This window comes from Pinus tabuliformis, chromosome 5_1 (genome assembly GCF_031772625.1).
Source record: "Pinus tabuliformis cultivar Carrire ecotype Pingquan chromosome 5_1, CPIR1, whole genome shotgun sequence".
In the NCBI taxonomy this organism is placed as follows: Eukaryota; Viridiplantae; Streptophyta; class Pinopsida; order Pinales; family Pinaceae; genus Pinus; species Pinus tabuliformis.
The window spans coordinates 637840290-637861972 of NC_142305.1; the positions used below are offsets into that span (position 1 = coordinate 637840290).

Genomic DNA, 21683 nt, shown 5'->3' on the forward strand with positions numbered 1-21683 from the left:
CTTGTCCCACGAAGATCTCTCCATCACCCTGCCAAACCTCCAGCCCAAGGAAATAGTGCATCAACCCCATATCCTACATCTCAAACTTGCCTGCAAGATATCTCTTGCACTCTTAGATGAGATTGACTACACCTGTCAAAATCAGGTTGTCCACATATAACACCAGAATAAGCGACTCACCTCCAACAACAATGTAGTAGAGGTTGGGGTCTATGCCCAATCCCTGAAGGTAATTGTCTATCTGAACATATCATGCCTGTAGAGCTTGCTTGAACCCATATAAGGCTTTCTTAAGTCTGCACATGTGTGTGTCTCTGTTGTAGGTCTCAAATCCTCTCGCTGCTCAATGTAAATCTCCTCCTCAACAACCCCATTGAGGAAGGTTGTCTTCATATCCATATGGTTGATTTTCCATCCCATCTATGCCGCAATAGCTGCAACCACCCTAACAAACGAATATCTGGAAACTGGGGCAAAGGCCTCATCATAGTCAACTCCCTCTATCTGTGAGAATCCCTTGGCCACAAATATTTCCTTGTACTTCTCAATACTCCCATCAGCTCCATGATTGATCTTGTAGACTCAACAAGAGCCTACCATAGATTCGCCCTCTGGCCTCAGCACCACCTTCCAAACATTGTTCTCCACACCTACTAAGTGGTTATCTTGAAGGCTCAACATCTTTCAACTCTGTCATAAGTGTCATGTATCATGTGTACCTCTGTGGTTGTCTGCTTTGTCGAATCGAAGTACTTGGAGCACAAACTTGCTCTTGTGCCTCCTGAATCAATAGATCTTCCCATATCACTCTCCTTCTCCCTATACTCGGAGTTGCTTCCTGAGTGAGCTCCACTCACTCTTCCATTTGCATGTTCATTTCGTCCTCATCGTGCCCAAGCACCATTGTGGTTTGTGGTATTAGTTGAGCCTATTGCTCCACCTGCATTGTAGTCTACTCATGCTCTAAGGACCTTTTCAAGGTACTATCCTCCTCAAACTTCACATCTCTCCTGATGATTATCTTCCTTTGTGCTAGAATTTACACCCTGTATGCCTTGGATGTCTTTTTGTAACCCACGAAGATGCCCTTCTTTGTTGTGGTCTCCAACTTCTTCTTTTCCTCTAGTACATTAATATACAAGGCTACCGAATATGCGGAGATGAGACACATTTGGTTTCTTCCCTGTAAACGCGTCTTCTGGTGTAACTCGCCCCAACACTCTGTGTGGGCTCCAGTTTTACAAGAAAACTATTGTATTGCATGCCTTTGCCCAAAGAAACTTAGGCAACCTCTTGTCATGCAACATGGTTTTGGCTGCTCCAACTATGGCCCTGTTCTTGTGCTCAACCACCCCATTCTACTAAGGATTATATTGTGTGGTCAAATCCCTCTTGATGCCCTCCTTGGCACATAGCTCCTTAAATGTGTTCGAGGTGTACTCCCCACCATTGTTCGACATCAATGCCTTGATAGTTTTGTCTATCTTGTTCTCAACCAAGGCCTTAAACTCTAGAAACTTCGAGAATACCTCATCCTTCTTCATGAAAAATATCCACGTCTTCCTTGAGTTATCATTTATGAAGTTGACGTAGTACTTGTACCCACTAAGGGATACTATAAATAAAGGACCACATACATCTAAATGAACAAGGTCCAAGATGCCCTTGGCCTTGTCATCTTTGCTAGGAAAATATGACTTGGCATACTTGCCAAGTGTGCAACCCTTACACACCTCATGTTGATCCACACTGCACTGTGGCAGCCTTGTCGCTATCTCCTTAAGAATTTTCAACACTTCATGGTGCAAATGTCCCATGTGCCTATGCCATAACTCCAAGCTCGCCACCTGAGTCATGACATACTTTGCTAGTCAGTGTTGCAGTTGTCTCAAACTGTAGTTTGTGTAGGCTCTTGTGCCTAACCTTGATTTTCATTGGCACCTTGGAGTCTAAGGGTTTTATAAACACCCTACCCTATTTGAAGGTCACCTTGTACCCCTTATCCTCCAATGTCGAGACTAAAACGAAATTCTTCTTGAGCCCTGGTACATAGAGAACATCTCTGAGATATAGAGGGTTTCTAGACTCCCTCTCAAAACAACTGCACCAGTACCCTCAACCCAGTACTTCCCATCATCTCCCATCTCAATATCAAACTGCATGTCCTTCTCTGGAAATTTGCTAAAATACTTTTTATTTCCTTTCATATGATAGGACGCACTACTACTTGGTCCTTCTTGGACTCTTTCTTCCTATTTGGGAATTTAGTAGCGTAATGTCCAGATTGGTGGCACGAAAAGCACTTATCTTGCTAAGATCCTTCTTCTTCTTCTCACCCTTGGAACTCAGTTTTCCACCACCACTGCTCTTTTTACCCTTGGACTTAGTCCCTTTGCTAGCTAGAGATAAATTTTCATCTTCCTCGCTTTTAAGGCGAGATCCAACCTTAGCTTGTTTGTGAATCTCCTCCTAGACGCAATCACCCCACAAACACTCCCAATTTGGGAAGTTTTCTTGGGCACATATCCCATATCTGAAGGCTTTCCACAACTTGGTGAAACCCAATAGAGCAAAATTCACCATATCTCTATCTAGAATTGTCTCACACACTCCTGCCAACTCTTCCTTCACCTTGGAAAACTAGGTGAGATAAGAAACCACTAAATTTGTCTTGGACATTTTAATGCTTCGAAGCTTGTCCTTCAGCACTCACTTTCTGGCCTTGTTCAAACCCTCATAAATACCAATGATGGCAGTGCACATTTCTTTGGCTTTCTTCTTCCCAGTTAAGTGAGGAATAATGTGGTGTTTGACTCCTTCCAAGATAATCCTTCTTTCTTTGGCATCGAATTTATTATGTTGGTGCCACTGGGATGTTATCAACAAAATCCCAAACCCCTTATTATCTAATACCATTGTTATCCCTTCACGCCATGAACATAATTTAGACACACTGTCCAATGTGTCTTCAAATCTGAGGCTCTTATATATCGTACTACCAAATCAAGTTGCTAAATACAAATCACACTGGTAAAATCAATGTGCACTGCTTATAACTCAAATGGCCAAATCGATTTGATACTTGCTCCATATGAATCGCAGAATCTGCTCATGAAGATAAAATCTATGCTTGTTCTTCAATCATAGACTGAGCTCTCATATCATGTTAGATTTATTTAAAACCCAGTGAACTAATTTGTAATTTTCTAAGTGTAAAAACTTAGAAATATAAACAACTGATATTCTGAAAACCTAAATCACAAACACAATTTTCTAACATGCACAACGGAAAATAAATTAGAAGACGAACACATCAACTATAGAACACAAAATATACCTAGGAAACCCCAACTCTGAGGAAAAACTGCAACAATAAATGTTTTTATTATTCTTCTACAACAAAAGGTTTTCTTACGAGAATTACAACAAGGGAGAAACTTTGCAGTTTATCACGATAAAACACCCAATCTCCTTGTAACTAAATCCATCTACCTTCCTGGGTACTGGATCTAGGAAACTACTGCAGAGATCAACAATTCGGCCCACATGTGCGAGCACACTTCCTCTCTCTTATGCGAACGTGTGAATGGAATACTATGTTTGGTTGTAAGATCTCGACTTTCACTCAATTTATTCTGCTCGGATGTTGCATTTTGTGATATGTTGAAACTCTTGCTCTTCCTTCGTTGCGCTCTCACACCTGCTTGTGCTCAACTAACTTGCCACTAACTCGCTCTACCTCCTCTTATAATCTCAATCTCAACCCTAATATCCTTCTCAATAGTTCAAATTAAGTCATGATCAATGGCTGAGATTAAAGCATAAGTTAACTTAGGAACTTTTACTTTTTCCAAAGTCTAACTTTAGGAAATAGTTAAATAAACTAATATTATGCTAAAGTGGTAGTCCTTTGTGTTCTTCTGCTAGTCGTAACACTTAGACAAGTAGAAAACTTCTTCTCTACTCCAATCAACACATAATGCACGGATGTAGTTTTCTGTAACCTAATGATAGTAAGTTTATGGTCATTCTAGCTTAAAAAGTAACTCTCTCAAATTTCCCCAATAGAATGACAATTTGATATCTCCCAAATTTCCTAGGTGAATGACAACTTGAATTCTTTAATAACTTGAATTTTCGACGAAATGGTAAATCAAACAGCAAGAAGATTCAAATTGGAATTGTAGTTTGAATAGATTAGATTAGTCCTTTGAACAACTCGATACTCTAAAATCCCTAATAATTCGAGTTCATGGCAAATTTTAACTCCTCCCTAGAAAAACATTTGAACTCTCTCTCTCCCTTGGAGGGCCAAAAAAGGCACAGTTAAAATTTCATGTGAATGAGGAACCACATATCTTCATGGAAAGTACATGTTTATCCTCTCTTATAACTATTCCCAAGGTTAAAGAATACTAATTAAGCAAAGTTAAGGACTTAGGCTTATCAATAATATAATACTATCATTCTTTAACCCCTTTTGAGCCTCCTAAATACCCTTTGTTTCCCCTCTTGTGGAGTCATGGTCTCCCATTTTTTTGTTATATTTATATAGCCTATGATATATTTTTTTAATTATAATTCAATGCACAGTTTTACATATTACATCATTAAGCTTTTAGTCGTTCATCATGTACACATATGTTACTAGTCTAGGGATCAAAACTAGGGTATTACAAGGCCGACTTCTATCCAATACCTAGACTTCGTCATTGACATGTTAGGTGTTCATATATATATATATATATATATATATATATATATATATATCTGAATAAGGTCAAAGATCTAAAAGAATGGCATATCCCTAACATTTCTAATCTCAAGACATTTCCCAAAGACTTGAATTTCTACAAGAAACTCATTCACCACTATTCCCATATAGCTTGCCTAATCAAATCAACTCCCAAATCAAAGAATCCTCGTGTAGAACCCAAATGCAAGACAAAGAATTCAAAAAGTTGAAAGATGCTCTGTGTTCTACACTTGTGCTTGCACTCCCTGACTTGCAACATGCATTTGAGCTATAGACTGATGCCTCTCAATATGCAATTGGCATAGTTCTTGACCATGGAGGACACCCACTTGTCAACCATTCAAAACCCACATCTCAAGAAATGATTAATTACAACAACTACAAGGAGTTCTATGTGGTAGTTGGGGCACTTGAGCAATGAAGACATCACATCAACCACTTCAATTTTAAATTCAAGATCTAAAATGCACGAAAAGTGAAATATCCTATGTCCAACAGTTTCATTTTGTCATTAATCACAAAATAGTAAACTCGAATAAGGTTATTGATTTACCTAGCAGATCTCCCACGAAATTTTACATCTTTGATGTGGGATGCAAAATTTATGTCTAGAAAGGCCTTTAATCCATCAACTCTTACTTCAGTTCAATCTTGGAATCCCTCCAACATGTTGTAGCTACTACAACCACCCTCCAAAATTTTGGCTTGCATGCAAATTTCAGAGCCTACCTTGGATCCTGCAATCCATCATCCTTGGTCATTTGTTGGTAAGTTGATGATTTCAAGCTCCCCTCCTTGATCTTAAGAGTTGTTCACACTCTTGTCTTTATAGCATGTGTCACCTTTGGGCATAAGGATTGCCGTTTGTCATGCAAAGGAATGTTGTTTCGCTTCAAGGGAGATCGTGTGCGTATGAGTTGTTATCATCACATAGACATGTTTCACACTCATATCACGCACTCTTGTCATGGAGGTTGTTGCATCGAGCAAAGTATGTTTTATACACTCTAGATGGTCCACGTTGTATCACTAAGTGTTCATGTGTGATTAGCGTTAGGTCCTATCATTGTTTATATATGTTTCACTAATATCACACTTAGCCATTTTCTGGAGCAACCTAGCCTCATCCAGCTTCCCGAAAATGTGCACTTTGCTTCCGCAACCCTCAAGCTTCCTCCCTTGCTTGTTGGAACTTCGTAGTGCGCAAAGACCACAACCTCCCTTGGCATCCAAAACTACGCAGTGGTTTCCTTCAATGTCCTTCCCAGTCGAAACCCACTATCATCAGAAATTGTGCAGTATTGTCCCTCAACTGCACAATCTACCTTGCAACCTGAAACTGCACAGATGTGTCCTCTCGGAACCCGTCTGCAGTAGTGCCTTGCATACAAAAATAGCACAATATTGCCTCTAAGCTTCCCAGGCCTCACTGCACTCAGAAACTACACAGAGGTGTCCTCGGAGGACCCCATCCCGTTGTAGTGTCATGTGCCTCAAAACTGCGCAGTGTTGCTCAAGCTACCCTATTTGTCTTGAATTTAGAAACTGCGCAGATGGACTTCCTAGGGCCTCATCCCGATAGCAGTCACTGCTCGCTGAAACTGCGCTAACGTATCTATCAGTGAATACAAGAAAAGGTGACATGTTGAGATCATTCCCAAGGAGTTGAGGAGAAGGACCAAGAGACCAAGTGATGGAAAAATATCAGAACCACATGCAAACTCTGTCAGATGCATGATCATCTCAAGGGTAAGTATGGTAAGTAAAGAACACCTTTCGAAGTACACCTCTTAGTTGAGTTTGCAGGATTGCTTGTCATTGTCAAATCATCTTGCCTTCAATAACATGCACGTGTAAAAACACAAAAATTCATTTCATGTGTTTCCTCTACATGTCTTTCTTCCTTTTCGTTTGTTTGACCAATTGTCGTCTTCATCATTTTGATTGTGATGTCATGCTTGCGACCTTGTTTTGGTGATGTTGAAGATTTGTCTTTGTGCATGAGTTGTGTTCGCTATGTAAACATCTATTGCACTCACACACGAAGTTGTAAACAATGTCGTGCAAGTGTCGTCACGGTCGTTCAATGATCTATCTCAAGTGTCGCACTTGTCGCTCTCACCCTTTAGTCAGTCACACTGAGCACATGTTGTCTTGTTGGTTTGAGGTGTATGGTCGTTGAGTCATGTTAAGAGTGTGTTCGCAAGGAAATGTATACACGAGTTCACTCGCTCACACACAACCATTTTTCTGAAAATTTGTCATCTGAACCACCCTCCATCAGCGGGACCTCCACTGAGTTGCACTGTGTAGTCTCAACCCTCAGTGACCAAGCATTGTTGCCCAGAACTGCACGAAGCGTGAGGCTGCCCTCAAGGCAGTCTACACTGCACAATTATGGAATCAACTTGGCTTATTGACACCCATAACAGCGCAGAAGTTGCCCAAGAAGCCATCTCAGCCTGCACTTCCCGCAAGCCTATCCATCAAGCCTCCCACTGGTCAACTAGAGAATTTGACTTAAGTAGTGACCTAGGGCTCCACTCATCCCCAAAACCATGCAGAAGTTGGCAGCCTCCCTGCCTGCACTACCTAAAGAAATTGCGCAGACATGAGGGACAGGCACCCACTTCATGTCACTGCACTGTCCCAAGAAATTGCATAGTTTTGTCAGGTAGTCCCCTTGCCGGCCTGCTTGCCACTCCTCCTGAAAATTGTGCAATTGTCATGGACAATCCATCTGTTTCCCAACACTTCGCTCAGCCCAGAAACTACGTAGACATGTCCTTCTTGATTGCCTCCCAGATCTGCACAGTTCTAACCAGCAGGCTCCCGTAGCCTGATCCCAGCCTCCTCTGGAAAATTATATAGTTTTCACTGCCAGTGCCTCTTGCTACCCGCAGTGCCTTCCCTGAAAAAAATGTGCAATGTTGCCTCCCGCCTGAGCCATATCCCACAGATGTTACTCCTATTCTAAACTGATCATCCCAGCCTCCTAGTGACCTCTGCGTAGTTTTTCCCGACAGTGTCTCAGAGCCTCGCATCCCGACCTGACATGTGCTCTGTGCTGTTTCAAAGCCTTGTCCTCTCTCCTAGTCATGTGGACCCGGAAATGAAAGACAATGCATCATGGTAGATTAGGGGATTTCTGGATTTGATGTCTTGTCATGAGTTATTGCAGAAACAGAGACATGGACGAGACATGGCGCGATGATGAACAAGATGAACAAGGAGCGCATGCTAGAAGACTTGCTCACGGTTGGATGAACACACGAAGCATACCAAGTAGCAAGCGAAGGAGACACATGCACATGCATGAACCATCAAGCAAACACCAAGACCAGTGAAGACTTCGCACACTGTGCCATGCGGAAGTGAAGCTATGGTACACCACAAGCACACTCATCACTCAGCAACACAACAACTCGACACGAACAACACAACCAACATGTGCATACCAACAGTGTCATGTCGAGTTGTGTCATGAGTTGCCTCGGCCACATCACTACTTTGGGTCATCCTTGCTGTAATTGATGTAATGTAACGTGGAAGTCCAAGAGACCCATGGATGAAATCAAAGAGTCATGTAAGTTGAACAATCATGAGGGAAGTCGAATAATCACAAGGGTCAGTTTCACCCTTGGTTATATATACCCCTCATTTGTACATGCAAAATACTTTTCACCTTGGCTCCTCCCACATAGTCTTGAGAGTCTGTAGTCTTTTCTTTGAGGAGTGAGCAGTGGCTCCAACGCCCCACTATTGGGGTTAGTGATGTATGGTGTACGGATGTGTCTTGGAACTTTCGCTTAATTTAGAAGTCTGTTAATAGGCCAACACGTTTTCACACATGTATTGTATTTGTTTGTAAGACTATTCTTTGGACGCTTGTAATGCATGTTGCTTTAACCTTTACTAAGATAGTTGAACTATTTCAGTTGTTTTAGTGCATATGTTGTTGGAAATGTGTTGTATCAGTTGTTATCGTTGTCTCACTCGTGTGGACTACTCCACTGGACACTAGACAGATTCATTCTTGTAAACTTGTTATAATGACCATCGCACTCGTGTGGACTACTCTGTTGGGTGTTGTATGTGTTATCTGTTCGCTTTGTGTTTGTGATTGCCACATCCGTGTGGACTACTCCGTTGAAAGCTCTGCAGATCGTGCTATGTTGTGTGTCTCTAACTGAGTTGGGATTATTCCCTTTCGACTTGAGACTCACTCTCACCCTCTCCCTCTGCAGTGAAAGAACTTAGACACAAGTTACACTAAGCACTCACCAAGCACACGAACCTCGTTGTTTGAAGATTAAGTATACTACTCACATGTGCTGACAAGCAAGAGCTAAGGCATATCTTTAAGATAATGGAAACCGGGCCATCGTACCAAATGGGACTCCCACACCAAAAGGTGTGAGGTCTAGTTGGGACCTCATACCGGGGAGATCCCCTGAATGTTGGCGGGTCCAACACCGTCAACATTTTTGGCGCTAGAAGGAGGGCCAAATGACAAGCTGAGTCCTCACATCTATTTTGAATCTTTGCATACTTATGATGACTAAACACATAATTCCTCCTTCGAAGTGTATGTCTTATGGAAACAACTTTGAAATCTCGAAGGAGCTCTGGAATTCCTTGTCACAGCACACATATGAAGGTGAAGGCAGAATGGCTTGGCTTGAACACAAAATTGCCTTTACAGTGACTTGTCACGAGTATAAAAGCCATGAAGATTACATGACCTGCTCGATGTTCGCATGCATGCTTCGAGGGCACCCAGTGTTATGGTGTGCCACACCGCCCGAGAACTCTATTCACTCTCTCACTCAGTTGATTGTAGAGATAGACCCTACTTTCCATCATTTTGACGTAAAGCACTCAATAAAGAAATTATGAAATTACAGAAAGCACCTAATGAATTCGTTGAACAATTTCACATGCGCTTTCGTAATCTTGCATATCGATTTCCCGAAGATGAAATTGATTGGGAATTCCTCGATGGAAGGTTTAACTATCTTCTTTAAATATCCGAAAATCCACAATTCTTAGAATCTTTCGAACCCCCCCCCCCCCCCCCCACAACATACCTCGGTCTTAGCGCTGCCAAATCTAAGATGAACAAGGTCGTTGTCACAAGTGACTTTCCATCCTCTTCTCATCAAACAGCTCTAGCTCTGCAGTGCGAGGTGGGAGAAGGTGCGCGCACATCTGTTGAACTGTCACATCCTCCTACCCCACCTGCTCTTGATATCTGCGCAGATTTGCCTTGCAAGCCTGCTGGTTGTCATGTGGACTTGTCACCTCAACCTCCATCCCCGCATTCTGTTGATCCTCTGATTGTACAGTCTTGTGTTCTTCTGTTCCAGACTCCACACTTGTTGTGAACAAGGATCAAGTTGTCGACGGAGTTGGTGTTGTGCAGTCAACCTGCATTGTCATTCATGGTGAGCGTGTGCGAGAATCTGAAAAAGAAACCGCGGTGAAGGATGACTCCCTTCCATCTGCGCCTCATCAGCTTTATCCTGACATCTCTTGTGATTCTCCCACTTTTGATTTTCCCTATGAAAACTCATCTCCAGATGTCTCTACTTCTGATCATTCACAGGACACACAGGATGTCAACCTGTCATTACATTGCAGAGAAGACACATCTTCCTCTGAAAATCCGTCCCATCTATCATCTATCATTTCTCAAAACACAAAGGGTGAACATCCTTGTTTCTCATCTACCCTTCTGCATGATTCATCAAATCATGAGGATTCCGACAAACATCCTGAATTTTCTGGTCATGGTTGTCGTGATCTTTGTACTTCTTCATTTGATCGCGACGTTGATTCACTCGTTGTTAATCTTTTTAAGCCACTGGTCTCCTATGATCTATCTATTGATGAAGTGGAAACCCTGCAGTGTCGAGGCACTTCAACTTGAGATGATGGTTATGTCAGGCCCTCGTTGTCCCAAGGTTAGTTCCACTTCCGACCAGAAAATTTTTGAAACACCAAAGGCTCCTCATCACTCTTTGCTTCGCATTGAAGATCAATCTAATACGCAGAGTTGTTTTATACAGGGACTTGGCTTTACCAAAAGCAAAGCAAATCACTGTGTGTATTTTAAATTAATTAGTGACCGTGTTATTTATCTGGTCTTGTATGTGGATGATATGTTGCTGGTTGGAAATGGCAAAGAAATTATTCAGGATTTGAAAACTCATTTGTCCTCCAAATTCAACATGAAAGATCTTGGTGCTGCAAACTATATTTTGGGCATGGAAATTAAAAGAGATTAGACAAAAAGGAAGCTCTGGTTAAACCAGAGGAAGTATGTCGAGACAATATTGCAGAGGTTTAATATGCAGGATAGTAAACCAGTGAAGGTTTATATTCCTGTAGGTGTAAAGTTATTTTCTGAACAATGTCCCAAGGCACATGAAGAGGAAAAGGACATGTGTCGTGTTCCATATGCAAGTGCAGTCGATAGCCTGATGTATGCGATGGTATGTACTAAACCAGACATTGTACATGCAGTGGGAGTATTGAGCAGGTTTATGTCAAAACCAGGGAAGGAGCATTGGATAGCAGTGAAGTGGGTTTTCAAGTATTTGTGTGGCACTAGTGATTATGGTTTGTGCTACCAAGGAAGCCCAGGATTGGACAGAGTGTTGGATATTCGTGGTTTTGTTGATGTAGACTGGGCTGGAGATCTGGATCAAAGAAGATCTACAAGTGGGTATGTGTTTAACCTATTTGGAGGTGCAGTCAATTGGATGAGTAAGAAACAATCTGTGGTGGCACTATTACCTACAGAGGCAGAATACATGGTAGCCACTCATGCAAGCAAGGAACCAGTTTGGTTGCAGAGATTGTGTTCAAGTATGAGATTAGTACATGGAGCTATAAGGATAGATTGTGATAGCCAAAGTACAATTTTCTTGGCAAAGAACCCTGCATATCATTCAAAGACAAAGCTCATTGATGTTCAGTATCACTTTGTGAGAGATATGATAGAAGACAAAAGGGTGTTGCTGCTAAAGGTGGACACTTTGAAGAATACTGCAGATGCATTGACAAAATCTGTGAGCTCTAAGAAGTTCTCTTGGTGTAGAGAAACAATGGGCGTTGTAGGGCTGGATAAATTACTAAGCTCTCTTGTGACCCCCTGTGGAAAGAAAACAACAAGTGGGAGAATGTTGAGTTGTGTTATATTCTTTCCACGACTAGCCCACGTAGTTAACCAAGGGGTTAGAAGGGGGGCAGAGCCCCCCCTTTGTTGCACTGATTGCGTAGCGGTGGGAGTCACAGGGGGTTTGAGGGGTGCACGTAACCCCACTCTATGGGGTCTGAAGCAACGCCTCAGAAAATTTTGGTTTTGGACCTTATGTTAGGTTGGGCGGACCTACCTATGGTTTTATGCATGATTTTCACACATGGTTTTGGACGCGATGGTTTTCGGTCCATGGTTTTGGATGTTTCGGCATGTACAAATATGTATTGTAACATTGAAAGGAACATAATGAAAAATCAAGCTAGTAGTCCCAGTTTTAGGATCCAGGGGAAAATTTCTGTGTATATGTGTTTTATGTGTTATGCTCTTGCATTGTTTATTTTCTATGTTCTAGAATTCGTATGTAGGTAATTTCTGTACGGGGTTAAAACCTACAACATGTGTAATCATGATTTATGTATTTGATGTAATGAAAAAAATAAATTTAATTATTGTTGTTCTTGAGGCATGGGTTTCATGCTTAAGAAAAATTGTTTTTAGGTCAAGCTCTCATTGCGAGATCCTAGGGCTTGTTATTGAGTCTACAAGTCATTAAGTCATTTTCATGTATGAAAGACCCATTTTGGGCTATTGTAAAAGAAATTATTTGAGTCAAAATAAAGTAAAAAAACCCTCCAAGACCTCATTAAATGCTAACAAACAAGTCGGCCTATTTAGAAGGTGAATTCAGCCTAAAGATAGTTACAAGTCAACCTATAAAGATGGAAATGAAGCTATATAAAGGAGGACTCGGCCTCATTCAAGGAATCGCTCACAAAAACACAAGTTCGTTCAAGGAAGAGCAAAAGTTCGAGGAAGAGAAGGGCAAAAGGAAAGAAGAATAATCAAGTTTTGAGACTATTTTCTTGGGTATTCTTCTTAGACGTGTGAAGTGAATTGGGGCCTCCTCCTGCAACAAATTGCAGTCATCATCAAGGACCAAAAACTGGATCAAGGAAGGTCTCTCTAGCAAGCGAAATTGTCAAAGAAAGGAAGTCAAGTCAAGCGAAGTTGAAAGAAGGTAAATTTGTCCATTTTTCAATCCACACACGTGACCTAGGGTTTCAATAGAAGAAGCCAAAATTACAAGTCTGCAACAATAAGCCCAAATTCTTAGAAAATGAGTGCATTTCATACTTCAGTTGTCTCATTGGGATGATCTAAGATCAGGATTAAAAAGTTGGGAACAAATAAAGTATATGAAATTGGACTATTTCATACTTCAGTTGTCTCATTGGGATGATCCAAGACCAGGATTAAAAGGTTGGGAAAAAATAAAGTATATATAATTGGACTATAGGTAGAGGTGCAAGATCTACTCAGGCGAATCTCCCGTTCTTATTCACCATTATCATTTATTTTGTGGCCTATCTATCAAATGTTATTCATATGTCAATATAAACCATTATGCATGCATTTTCTATCTCATTGGGATGATCCAAGACCAAGATTAAAAAGTTGGGAACAAATAAAGTATATGAAATTGGACTATTTCATACTTTAGTTATCTCATTGGGATGATCCAAGACCAGGATTAAAAAGTTGGGAACAAATAAAGTATATGAAATTGGACTATAGGTAGAGGTGCAGGATCTACTCAGGTGAATCTCATGTTATTATTCACCATTGTCATTTATTTTGTGGCCTATCTATCAAATTAGATACATATGTCAATATAAACCATTGTGCATGCATTTTCTATATGTTAGCCTATTGTATGCCCTTGCTAATGTTAATGATGATCCTTGAAATTGACCTTTTTCTAGCAATTAGGCTTCTTACTCCCTAGGATGGGCTTTAGACAATGCATTTAGGTATCTATTTTATCTCTACCACAAACCCTTACCTTGATACATACCACTCATGCGACCATTACTAGATGCTTGAAATTATTGATAATAATGAGTCCTGCTACGAGGATGTGAAACGTAATATGTTCACGCACGCGACGTGTGTGAAAAAAGCCATAATTAAGGTCAGCGTGAAAGAAGCGAAGATCCTATTCAAAACATTGAATAATTAATGCTTTGTAAATATATTCGACATTAGCTAGTTGCATTAAGATGACTCTCGTCCAATGTCCTGGACCATCATCCAATGTCCTAAACCATTCGTGAGGCCAAGCAAAATGGGTAGCGATGAGAACAAGTAAGAATGTCACCTCGTTATATATGGTTTGGTTTAGTTCCTTCTTTTTGGGAACAAAATGTTTCCGCATTATGAATTCATCATTAGAATATCATAAAATAAATAGTCATTGGATTAGGCATATGTCGCACCTTTAGTCCTTTATAGGAGTCAACTGCTTAGTAATGGAGGGAGGGATAACTGGTTAGCTAGCACAAAGGAATTGGTACTTATTAGGCATTACATGGTGATGAATGAAATGTCTTCTCCCTCTCACCCGATTTTAGGAAATCCACCGAGTAATAAGATTTATTAGGCCCTTCATTCAAAGCTATCTTTATTATTAAGATGGTTTATTAAAGATAATTGTTTGACCTATAACTTTACAAAATTCTACACATTCAATAAAAAATCAACAACTTCGATCATATATTAAATTTTATGTAAAAAAAGCAACAAATATATTTCCCCTCATGTCTAATAAAGTTATCTTAACTACTCAAATAACAGAGAGGAGATAAGTAAGAACACAGACAAGATAAGTATGAGGTAAAGCCTCATGTCTAATAAAGCTAAATCAACTACTCAAATAACAGAGAAGATAAGTATGAGGTAAGATAAGTAATAACGGAGAGAAGATAAGTATGAGGTAAAGCCTCAGGTCTAATAAAGCTAAATCAACTACTCAAATAACAGAGAAGATAAGTATGTAATAACCGAGAGAAGATAAGTATGAGGTAAAGCCTCATGTCTAATAAAGCTAAATCAACTACTCAAATAACAGAGAAGATAAGTATGAGGTAAAGCCTCGTGTATTATGAAAACTATCTTAAAGCAAATGAAGAAATAAATAGAAAATGGGTATATGCTAAAACTGTCATGAAAGTAGTATTCAAACAACTTCACACAATTTAAAAGATAAGAGAAGAGAATGATATAAACATTATCAAAGTAGGTGTACCATAGATATTGTATGACTAATATCAAATTAGATAGGTAGGAAGTAATGTTCATCTTTAAAGGTAAGAATGTTTTTTTTACCATCAAATGTTTTGGTTACGTCTATCTTACCACAAGGACAAGAATGAACAAATTGTCATATTGATATTCAACTTTGGTTCAATTTTGGTCTCATAATAACAGTCTCTTTAAGAGTCACCCCTTATTGTGGAGAGTTTAACTCTTTAAGAGTCACTCCTTATTGTGGAGAGTTTAACCCTTTAAGAGTCACCCAGAGTTTACTATGTTAAGAGTCTCTTTAACCATTTCTTTAAGAGTCACCTTATTATGTTAAGAGTCTTTTTAAGAGTAGAGTCTCTTTAACAATTTCTTTAAGAGTCACCCCTTATTCTAGAGAGAGTTTACTATGTTAAGGGTCTCTTTAACAGTTTCTTTAAGAGTCAGCGCTTATTCTGGAGAGTTTACTATATTATAGGTTTAAAGAGTTTCTTTAGTCCTTTTTTGGAGAATTTACTGTGTTATAGATTTATATGATAATTTTTAATAAGGAATATATTTTTATTTTCTTTTAATTATTTTTATTAAATTATTTTTTAACTATTAAATATAATATTAATAATTATTTATCTCTAATACTATTAACTATATATTAATGGCATTATTAATTAAATTAATAATATAAATCGACATCAACAGCTGCATTCCAACTGGTTCTTAAGCTACTGGATATGGATCTCACTATGGAGATGGGTATGGATCTTGATCTGGTTAAGATGCTTAAACGTGCGCTTAAACCTATATATACTTATGGATCATATACATAAACAGCTTCTGCTGGTATTGCTGCTAGGTCAACGACTGGATCTACTGGATAAAGCTAAGCAACTGGATAACCCACTGGATCTACTTGTGCTTCACCGACTGCTTAATTGACTGAACCTTGAAAGGGGCTTCATCGATCTCTGCGTATTATGCTCTGCGTATTATGTTGCTGTTCACCTTACGTCCAACGTTCAACCTACAGTTATCATCACATCCAGTTGGTCACAACACAACACTGTTACGCCTCCAGTCCACACAGTGAAATCGCATACCCGAAATGCTTAGATCGACCTTGCGACCTCCCCCCCTGAGAGAGAACTTCAGCGATCTTACTGCTGCCTTCGACCTGATCGAGACTTCGATTTATGATATCCGGATCTAGATTTATACCCGGATGGATCTCTCTTACCTGGATCTAGCCACCTGAGATCGAAGATCTTTATACCCGGCTGGACGTATCTAGATTTATACCCGTTTCTCTATCTCTCCCTCCTAATCTTAGATTGACCTCCTAAACCTTTTCACCTCACAAAACAGACCACCCATTGCACTCATCGTGAAGCATAGAAACCGTACCACAGTGAACCACAGTTAGTTACACCTGATGCAGTTCCACACCTAACTGCTTGCTGATCAATTGAACTTGCTGCTTGCCGAAGGTGGTATCTCGCCTTATCGATCTTGCTATCCCTGGAGATGAAGATGAGCTTGCCTGTGCTACGGGTTTTCACTGTGGTGTCACGATGGGGGCCTTCTCCTGTCAACCAGTCAGTGGTGGGGCCTTTTATCCCTATGGGTATGATATTGAACGGGGTATGATATTGAACGGGGTCTGGATTGAACGGGTCCTTCTCTCTCTCTCATCTGGTGGTAACACGGGGAACATAATCTCTCGCATATGGTGGGTCGACGAATGGGTGTGCTGGGTGGGCTATTTTTTGTGACCAATCTAGTGATCAAGAAACAATAGCAACTATAATTGATTCGAGCAAGTAAGCAGCATCTATCACTCATAAACACATAGAAGCTCTGGGTGTATCGACGTATGTAACGATCGTCGTCATTGCATCCAGTCTCGATGTAGGAACCTATTGTTCCGTAGGGGTAAGCTCCGTCCCGGGGTATGTGGGAAATATCCTTTCCATTGATGGGTAACATCTTGATTGTCTGGGAGCTTGGGGAACATATCTTTTCTCGTCCGGTGGAAACTTGACATATCTTCTCTCGTCTGGTGGTAACGTGTGGTCCTTTCTTCTCTTCTCAGCCAGTGATGGGGTCCTTCTCCTCTCCAGTGATGGGGTCCCTCTCTCCTCTGGGGGTAAGTACATATCTTCTCCCGTCTGGTGGAAACATGGGAACATAATCAATATCGTTCGGCGTATCAATGGTGAAATGGGTGTATGGTATAGCTCATCGTAATGAGTGTGATGTTCATAGCTAAAAGGGAGGTGTGTTATGCTATAGCTAAAAGGGAGGTGTGTGACTCACTCACAGTGTTGACCCCATACCATGTGGTTTTTTTGTGGCAGGTATCCAGTGATGGGGAACTCCTCTAATAGTCTGGGGTTAAGTACTTCTCTCGCGTATGGTGGGTGGATGACTCATATCCTATCCCCTGGCCGCACCTTCCTTCCGGCCAGCAGCATCAGCAGAATAGTCCGTTATCTATCCGTGCCAAGTTGGTGGGTGAACTCAATCAATCTCTCTCATAGTCTGTCAGTAAAATGTATCGATCAATATGCTCATATGTAAACAACATGGCTCAATCCAATGTATTCCGGTGGGAACTTGGGGGACTGCTCCTTCTATCTCGGCCATGGATGGGGAACTTCTTTCTTGTTTGTTGTTGTGAACTTGGCTCAATCCCTCTAATCTGTTGAGAACATGGGAAACTTCTCTTTCTTTCGGGTATGTAGGAACAAAGGACCCCCAGCAGAAATAAGTTGAGACAAGCTGTTAACATATGCGATATAAATATGTAAACCAAGTTTACAACATACGCGATAAAGAGTGAGGTTACCCATCGTTACTACCCCGAGAGATAGGAGATTTCCCCCCATGTGCCATACGAATGAGAGAATGGCTAGACGTGTTGCTAGAGTGAGTTACCTAGAACGTGGGTGGGGCAAGGGGTGAATAACATGGATGGAGTGCTGTTTTCATCTATGTGCCCGGCCGGGTCGAGGCTATGTGCGGTGAATGGCTGGCTTAGTGCAGTCTGTGAGTGGCTTCTCTGAAGGGCTTCTGTGAACGGATTCTCTGAATGGCTTCGTGCAGCGAATGAATGGTTGGTTTATTTCTTTAGAATGGATTTTTCTATGTGCTGTGAATGAACAGCTTATGTTAACCTTCTCCATGTGAACGGCTTTCTGTTTGCTGTGATGTGAACGGCTTCTATGTGCTGTCAATGGCACGTGAGTTTCCCCCATGTTCCCAACAGACAACGAGAGAAGAAATGGCCCTCCACCCAACAGATGAAAGAGAAGGACCTGTTCAATCATAATTGCCCGTTCAATAACACGCCATACCCAAGAAAAAAGGAAAACATAAACATTGCTTACGTATACGGAACACGGGTTCCTACCTCGAATGGAAGGAATAATCACGAAGCGCGGTATATATGAGGATTCGCAATTTGATATATCATACGCCATTCATAGCCAACCACCAGTCATAGTCAGTCTCATTGCCAGAAGGTCTAGCCATAGGATCAGTGCCAGTGGGTCAGCCGATAGTTGATCATCGCCAGTCAGAGCCAGGAGGTCTATGTCATTATGCATTCATTCGTTGCTCAATATTCCAAAACCTCCGGGGATTGGGGTGGGTGGGTAAATAGTGGCTATAATAGTAGGGGAATCTTGAAAAACCTCCGCCAAGGGAGCTGATCAAAAAGTAAGTCAAATGAACCCGCTTGCTTGACGTTAGGAGGGCAAGGTCCGGAGGGGCTTGCACTTTCTCTCCCTAATGGTCGAGCCCCCTCTCCTCTCCTTATCAGTCGAGCCCCCTAAAGGGTCCTCTCCCTATGGTCGAGCGCCTCCGGTCCTTATTAGTCGAGTGTGCTAACGCACCCTAAAGGGTCCTAGTGCAAGGGTGAGCCTGTCGAACTCTTTTTTAGTTACGAGAGACCCAATAAGTAAATTGAAAAGAGGAGGTGGGTGATTCTGGTTCCTATCTCGAATGACGTAATTACGTATATAATGAATGCCGACCAAGACAATGAGTAAGTGACTGCTGGTCATTATGCATGAATGAGATATCTCTTTGTATACGATATTATGATTGATGATTCGAGCGAATCCTATAAACCGCCTAATTGATGGTGAAATGGTGGTAGTTATATATGAGCATATGGTAGTTGCGGCTTCATAAAATAGAGATTCAGATCGTAATGACATATATAATTCAATGTAGACCGATTCACTTACTCGATCTATCTCTCTTTAGCCAGCCTATGTTGCGGTAGTTTTCCAGAGGCATGCATCGAGAGTGGAATCTCGTCTGAAAGGATGCGTAAGCAGGCTCGACTGATAAGGATGCGTAAGCAGGCTCGACCCTTTTTTTGACTTAATTTGGGGGGGCCAATAAGTAAATTGAACCTTTAGGTGCTCGACTGATAGGGAGAGGAGAGGGCATTTGCGTGCGTTTTACGGCGACTTTACACACCCAACCCTGCTATGATGGTCGAGCCATTCTTCCTCTCCCTCACCATATGACAAGTACTTATCTCCTTGCCCTCAGAAGCGCAAGCCCCTCCGGGACCTTGATCTTTATGCGAAACTAAAGTCAACGAAATCATACGAGTCAATATATATTAGGGCCTTCGATCCACGTACGTCTTACGGTCTTTACCTGAGAGAGGGGGAACCACCTTACTGGATAATAGTAGACTGCCCGAGTGTCAATGGTAGGGTAGGCGTGGAGAGCTTTTTGCGGGGAAACTTGCAAGTACAGTTTGGGGGGAGGCGGATGTACCCGAACAAGGGCTGGGCGTCGACCCAACCTTATGAGTATTCAGACTATAACAGTTCCGATGAACAGTCACCAACTTTTGACAGTTATACGATTCCAGAGGATGATTTAGAATTGGGTCAATCACGTTTATTAGAAGTGGACAATCGAGTGGTTGTACCGGCCAAAACTCCTCTACGTATGATTGTAACATCTGCTGATGTACTTCATAGTTGGGCTGTACCTCCCTCAGGTGTCAAATGTGATGCTGTACCCGGTCGTTTGAATCAGACTTCCATTTTGGTGCAACGAGAAGGAGTTTGCCACGGTCAGTGCAGTGAGATTCGTGGAACCAATCATGCCTCTACGCGTGCGCCCGGATACATAGGCCGACTGCTGAGCCCACTCTGGCTCAGCCGCACCTTCTCGAACAGGCCAATTCGGTTCAGGTGCGAGCTACCTAAGGAGCTATTATAGCGATATCGTGGCTAGAGCAGTAGGGAATAGAGGAGCCTCTCTAGCTAGTAAGAAATGAAATAATAAGGGGCTCCGGTGGAGCGGAGGAGACGGTTAGGACAACGAACTCGAAACGCGGAGCCCGAACCGAAGCCCGAGGATATAGCGATTAGTGGGCCGGCCAATAGCGCCCCGCCGCAGTCGGTGGCATTACCTTCCGCGGCACTCACTCGAGGAACCTCATAATTTGTTACGGCAACTACGATCGATAGTGAGTGAAAGAACCCTGAGCTGAGCTAGCTCGGGCTTTGGGGGAAATATAGGGCGCTAAGGTCGCATAGATTTGACCGGTCTTACGCATAGCGAAGCTTACCTGAGGCTCAGGTGTCTTGAGCATAGCGAAGACATTTCTTTATTCCCCTCAAAGAGCGAGCATAGCGAAGGCCAGCTCAGGCGCATAGCTCAGGATAAGCATAGCGGCATAGCCCTTACCTTCTCAGGTCACTTACCTGAGCATAGCAAAGGTCGATCTTACCTGAGCTCTGCTCAGGGCTCTCATTCATTTTCGGCCTTACCGCCGCCGCTATGCTTAAGTGATAACCTGATGCTATGCCTTCTCGCAGGGATAACACAAATTCACACACGCTCGCGCAAGGACCTAAATTCCCATTAGGAGGTTGAACCAAGGACCTGTGGAAGTCGGGGCTACCCCGTCCCCATGGCAACCAGTGTCTTGAGGGAGGAGTTCAGAGGCCTTCTAGTAGCACGGACCTATGCCTCTCCAGGTCATGCGAAAGAGGCCAGTCCAGGATCGTACTGTTCCTCTACAGACAGAGACAACAAACGCACGGATTTGTACCTCTACGCGCAAGCAAGCTAATCTCATTAGAAAGAAAAACACCACTCAAGAAGTAAAACCAGATCTGTAAAGGTATTGCTATTAGGAGGGAAATGGTAGAATGATGAGTGCTTAGTGTAGCTGAAATGAATGATGATTTGATCCGGCCCGGCTTTCTTTGTTCTTCCTCCTACTTCTGTAAAACCCGATCAATAGGCGGGTCATGGATGCGGGCCGTCAATAACCGGCGGGTCATGGATGCTGGGTCGTCGAGCAATTATAGGCTAACTAAGTTACGGCTTCCCGCCCCTATATTCCATATCCCATATCTCCGGATACACAGATGCGAGATCAAAGCCAAAGAATTATCACTGCTCCCTCCGGAAGAGAAGTGATTTCGCCTCTACGTATACAAAGCATGGCCCAGGTCAGTCTTATAGTAGCCTCTGAGTTTACGACGGCTAGCTTTGGAGTTATGTCTTTCGAGGTATCGGGTTCATTATAATGGATGT

The 21683-nt window shown here is 41.9% G+C and overlaps 1 long non-coding RNA gene across 1 annotated transcript; it reads left to right on the forward strand.

Moving 5' to 3' along the window:
• The first annotated feature begins 18767 nt into the window (after nt 1-18767).
• Nucleotides 18768-21197, forward strand: LOC149166581 (uncharacterized). Its single transcript, XR_016260884.1, has 2 exons — nt 18768-18863; nt 19019-21197. It is a non-coding gene; the product is annotated as an uncharacterized LOC149166581 (long non-coding RNA).
• The last annotated feature ends 486 nt before the right edge of the window (nt 21198-21683 follow it).